Source organism: Miscanthus floridulus, chromosome 9 (assembly GCF_019320115.1).
Source record: "Miscanthus floridulus cultivar M001 chromosome 9, ASM1932011v1, whole genome shotgun sequence".
In the NCBI taxonomy this organism is placed as follows: domain Eukaryota; kingdom Viridiplantae; phylum Streptophyta; class Magnoliopsida; order Poales; family Poaceae; genus Miscanthus; species Miscanthus floridulus.
The window spans coordinates 36,880,370-36,886,721 of NC_089588.1; positions in this window are offsets into that span (position 1 = coordinate 36,880,370).

Consider the following 6,352-nt stretch of genomic DNA (forward strand, 5'->3'; position numbering starts at 1 on the left):
TAGAGTACAACTTACTAGTATTTCAACTACATTAAGTGGTGCCTTGCAATCCTTGCGGTGTTGCCGAATAAACTCTTTCCAAACCCTGTGCGACCAATAATGTACTATCGTTAATAAATTATGGCAAAGTCTATTCAATAATAGTTGTGCGCGAGAGATCGAAATTACCCCTGGATAATGTCTATCATATCTTGGTATAGTGCCCGCTCTTTTCTCAACGAGTCCAAGATTACTAACCGACTTGAGTTTAACTCAATGACAATGAGTATCCAGTGAAACCTATATTGGTTTATACACACACGTACATGCATATAAGTTGTATTGATATTACATAAAATGTGTAGACTACATTACTATTAACACTTACTCAAAGTTATATGGGGAAAGTATTGTTGTCTTGTCGTGCTGCTTCACGAAGAACCTCATGATATTCTTCTGTGCTTCAGATACCCACTGCTCCTTGACAATAATATCGGTTTTGAATACGATATAAGGATCAATGAAGCCAACACTGGTGTCTTATATTCTTTGGAGCTCTGACATCTGGAATCTGTATATAAATATAAGTTACATGTGATGATAATTATATACACGTACGCATGGAAGTGAGTTTATTAAATAAAAGTAAGAATCACTTACAAACAAAAGCAGCTAATGATTGATTTATCCAGAGCGTCCATGTGGTATAGTTGATGCAATTCTTCGAAACTAATATGTAAGATGTCATCGCCACAGAAGTAATGATGGTCTCTAAATCTGACAAAGATCCACTCCTCACCCCTGCCACACACCTGCATGTACCACTTGTTGAGCAAGTACATTTGCGTACCCAATTCATTTAGAGCCACAGGGTTGTACAGACTTTTGCCAAATTTATAAGTCTTCCAGGTATCAACTTCCAGGTTCTGGATTGGAGCTTTGCCCGTCAATTGATCCAAGGTTAAACCAATTACTTCAAAAAAAGCATTAATGTCTTGAACCGACACTTTACCAGAGTTGTCTGGTCGATAGACTTCTATGTTGGAACCATATTCATTAGCAACAATAAGATTTTGCATTGGTTGCTTCTGTTGTCCGAGCTGTGGGACATCCTTCCCTGATGCTCTTTTCCTTTTCTTATCTGCATCATGTGACTTTACGATGGAGCGGTCATAGTCTGATAGTGGCGGAGGCTTATGAAGTTCAAGCATCTTTTTCTTGTGAGCTTCGACCTTCTGCCTCAGCAGATCTCATGGTATGTAAAAGTACGGCTTCTCCTTAAGCTTCGCTTGTCTCTGCTTTTCGATATCTATAAAAAAATCTTTCACTTTTTTGTCTTCTTCAGCTACTATTTGCTCATCAGTCTTTTCAGAAAGTATTTCTTGAGAAATAACTCTTTTTTTCGGGGTCTTCTTTGCCGTCGGGACCTTAGATGTCTCTGTAGTGCGTCGCTGTGGAGGGGGTGAGGGCAGTGTTGGAGACCGGCGTGGAGGCGATGAGGCCGGTGTTGGAGACCGGCGTTGGAGATCGTTGTGGAGGCGGTGGGGGCCGGTGTAGGAGTTGGAGATCGTTGTGGAGGCGATGGGGCCGGTGTAGGAGTTGGAGATCGTCATGGGGATGAAGTCGTCTCGCCCCCGCGATGCTGTGATGAGATGGGGAATGAATGATTGGGCTAGGCTGGGGGAGACCCTGCTACAAAAATAAGTTGTGAGTCAATTATTTTTGAAGTCAATATAAAATTAATGGAAAATAATATTTCATTCACTTTCATCCGTACCTAGGGTGAGGTAGGGGAAGCGGTGGCGCCCCAGGAATGATGATGAAGCGTTTGCGCCATTGAATAAATGTCTTGTCTGCTTCTCCTAGTGTCTTCTCCCCATCACCGCCTTCAATGTCAAGAGGAACATTGCTGTAACCTTTGAGCACTCTATCGACTGAGACGCTAGCATATCCAGGTTGAATAACTGACCCATGGATTCTTGGTGTCTTCGTTCGGTCTATTGGAGATACAACCCTGACAGCCACCATGATTGATGCATTATTACCATATGGAATATGCAGCTCACATGTTGTTAGAGGCTTGGTAATGTCATCAACAGGGAAGCGCAACCCAGTGTCATCTTGAATAACTGGCAGCTTCGTGGAAGCACAACTGCTTTTCATCTGACCAACAGGACTAATGGTGACTCTTGGCGTTGATTGCGATTGCATTTGACTCATTGCTAGCTGCACTTGCCTCTTGATCTCCTCCTGCATTCTTGCCTCAAGAGATTTTTCTCGTTCACGTGATTCAAGCAATGCTTGTCGTGACTCATTAACAAATTGCTCCAATACACGAATTCGGTCTGCCTCCTCATCATTCTTTCTCTGGCGGCTTCTGTAGGTATCCTTGTCTGTTGGGAATGCTTGTAGCCATGGAACTACCCCATAGCCTCTTGTTCGACCACCGTGTTCAGGATTCTCTAGGGCATATGTCAATTCATCCTTCTTTCTGTTGGGCTTGAAAACACCACTATCAGCTACTTTTCTAGCACGAGCTAGTCTCTGTGTTGCTCTCTCAATTTTTTGGCCGAAAATTAGCTTGCTAGTGTCTGGGTCTAGGCTTCCCCCATGAGCGTAGAACCAATTCTTCGCGCGTTGAGGTCAGTTCTTCTCTATTGTTTCAGGTATGATTCCCTTGGTAGTAATCTCTGCTTCTAGGTTCTGCCACTTGGGAATAGCACTCCTATAACCACCTGATCCCATGCGATGATGGTATTACTTCTGTCGGGCATTCTGCTGATTTCTCATCACACGTTCCTCACTCTCTTGAGATGTTTTGTATTCTATGAAGTCATCCCAATAGGACCCCAACTTGACAAACGCCTTAGCATTGAAATCCGGCGTATCATTCTTCAAGATAAATTTTTTATACAATGTCTTCTTCTAACTCTGGAACAATGTTGCCATCTTCTTCATTGTCCAATCCCTCACTAGCTCCTTCAAAGCATCATCTACTTGTAATGTGAAATGCTGAGTGATATCTCTCCAAGCTAGGTTCTTGTCACGATCAGATATAAAACTAACATTAGGAGCGGATATCTTCTGCTTCCATTCACGAGCACTAACTGGGATCCTATCCCTTACAATGAACCCACATTGATTGACATATATCTGAGCATGTGGTCCCAATGGTTTGTCGGTGTCGAATTCTGATATTATGAAACGCCCTCGGACTTTCCTACTCTTGCCGGTGGTTGATGTAGATCCAGAGACCGGCTACATGAGTAGAAACATAATGATTAACAATAAATATACGTATGCATGCATCTATAAGAGATGATAGATAATCGAATATACCTCGCCAGTATTTTCTTATGCGACAATTTGTTGATCTTCAACCACCGAGATATTCAGGATATCCTCATAATCAGCAAAGTACTGACTCGTGTTATCTACATCCGCATTGGTGTCGGCGTTGATAATATCCACCATTATGTCATCATTCAAGTTATCATCCGAAGCAGCCATTTGTATCTTCAAGATAACACATAGATAGAACTACTATGGCACATAACATAAGTACATGTGATAACACATATAGAATTACTAAATCCAATTAAATATAATAACACATAATATTTCATAAGGATAAACAATAATAAGGTATAGGCTTTGGAATCGAATCAAAAACACTTTCGATCAAAAAACATGGAAATAAGTACATGTATATATACACATAGAATGATACAATTTTCTCTCTCTCAACACATAGAAATAAGTGCATATGTATATATCTCTAGATATACATGTGATAACACATAGAATGTCTCTCTAGATACAATTTTCTCTCTCTCAACACATGGAAATAAGTACATGTATATATACACATAGAAATAATTAAGTACATATGTATACATATAGAATCTCTCTCTAGATATGCATGTGATATAGATAGAATTACTAATAAAATATCCAAGTGATATATAGATAAAATTACTAAAATCAAATATGCATGTGATATAGAGATAGAATTACTAATAAAATATGCATGTGTCAATTACTAAAACAAAATTAAATCTAACATATATATAGAGAGATAGAATATAATTACAAAATCCAATTAAATATAATAACACACATATATCTAGATAGAATTAATTACTAAATCTAATTAAACCTAACATATATACATAGATAGAATTACTAAATCAAAATTAAATCTAACACATATATAAAGAGAGATAGAATAATAATTACTAAATATATCAAAAACTATAATTAAAAACTATCTAAATAAAGTACTAATTAAATTTTAATACATTTAAATCTAACATATATCAAAAACTATCTAAAAACTAACTAAAAAACTAACAATAAACTACTAATTAAATTTTAATACATTTTAATCTAACATATATATCAAAAACTATCTAAATAAACTAGTAATTAAATTTAACATACATTTTAATCTAACATATATATCAAAAACAATATAAAAAACTAGAAACTTTGTAAAAAAAATATGGCCGAGAGCAGCTAGCTAGCAGGCTAGCTGGGGCGGATGGCGAGTCGGGCAGGGCGTGTTGGTCGGCCACGGGGCCGAGCTGAGCACCTTGCGCAAGGACGGCGTACGGCGGAGACAGCGAGATCGATGCGGGTGGATTGGCGCGGCCGGGCGAGGGACGACGACGGCGCGGCGCGGCAGACGAGCTCGACGACCGTCGGGCTGGGCTCGATGACGAGGCCGGCGGGAAGCGGTCGGCGACGAAGGGTGGGCTCAGGTGCGGCGGTGGAGACGGGATGTGGCCGAGAGACGGCGCGCGATGCGGGCCGGGTGGATGGCGTGGCCAGGCGGGGGTAGACGACGATGGTGGGCACGGCAGAGACGAGCTCGACGGGCGGCACGGCAGAGACGAGATCGATGTGTAGATCGAAAAGTAGAAGATGAACAGAACATGAACTGTTCGATATATATAGGCCGGGACCCTTTAGTCCCGGCTGGTAACACCGGTCGGGACTAAACGCCATTTAGTCCCGGCTGGTAAGCCGAACCGGGACTAAAGGTCCAACCCTTTAGTCCCGGCTCGGCTTACCAGCTAGGACTAAAGGAGCTTTAGTCCCAATTTATGTTAGCAGCCGGGACTAAAGGTATTTTTGGCCGAAATTGCCGCCCACCCTTTAGTCCCGGTTCCTGACCTGGGCCAGGACTGAAGGCCTGAAAATTTTTGCAGCCCGCCAGAGTAATTGGAAAGGCCTGGAATTTTGATTTTGTTCTCCTTGTTTAATACTAGGTTAATCAATTAATTCTATAGCAACTTCAATACTTTGCAATATTTATTTTAAAAAATACTATTGATTAACTAATTATTTATTGTAAATAGAAAAATTTTGTAACCTAAAGTTTTTAATTTCTTTTATGAATATAGAATATAAATGTTACTAATACTAAGTATTTTGTTAATGCAAAAATATATTTGTAACTTCAAATTAATAAAACTAATATTATTCAATAGGAAATTTATTATCACATTATTGTAACATTAATGTTTCAATTTTTTTTCGGTTTTTGACCAAAATTGACAGGAATTTTTTGTTGAACCTATAAAAATAGAGAAAATATAGTATTTTTATTCTACAACTTTTTCAAATAAAAAAATTGCCTATATAAGGATTGTAGATCTTGATGAGTTGAACAAACTTAATATTCAAAACTTTTTAATTTGAGACAATATAGGGTTCTGAAAACTAGTTTGTAGACGTTAAAATTTAAAAATCATAAATTTGAACCATTTAAACTTTTTCAAATGAAAAGTTGACCAAAACAACAATTGTATATCTTGATGAGCTGAACAAACTTGGTATTCAAAACTTTTCAATTTGAGACAATCTAGGGTTCCGAAAACTAGTTTGTAGGCGTCAAAATTTAAAAATCACAAATTTGAACCGTCCAAACTTTCCCAAATGGAAAGTTAACCAAAACAACAATTGTAGATCTTGATGAGTTTAACAAACTTGGTATTCAAAACTTTACAATTTAAAGTCATTTAGAGTTCATAATACTAGAGTCAAAGTGTTGTTTTTTCATTTGACCAAATTTGACTTGGTCAAACTTGCTCAAATGAGACACTAAATGACCTCAGGTGAAAAATCTCTGAATACCAAGTTTGATCATCTCAGCAAGATATACAATTTTTACATAACTCATTTTCCCATTTGAGAAAGTTTTTATCAAACACTAGTCACAAATTCTTGAATCTCATATAGACTTTTTAAAACTATGTCACACACTTATGAAATTTAAACTACATTTTGTTCAAACTTTCTTAAATAAAAAAATGGCCTATATAAGGATTGTAGATCTTGATGAGCTGAACAAACTTGCTATTCAAAA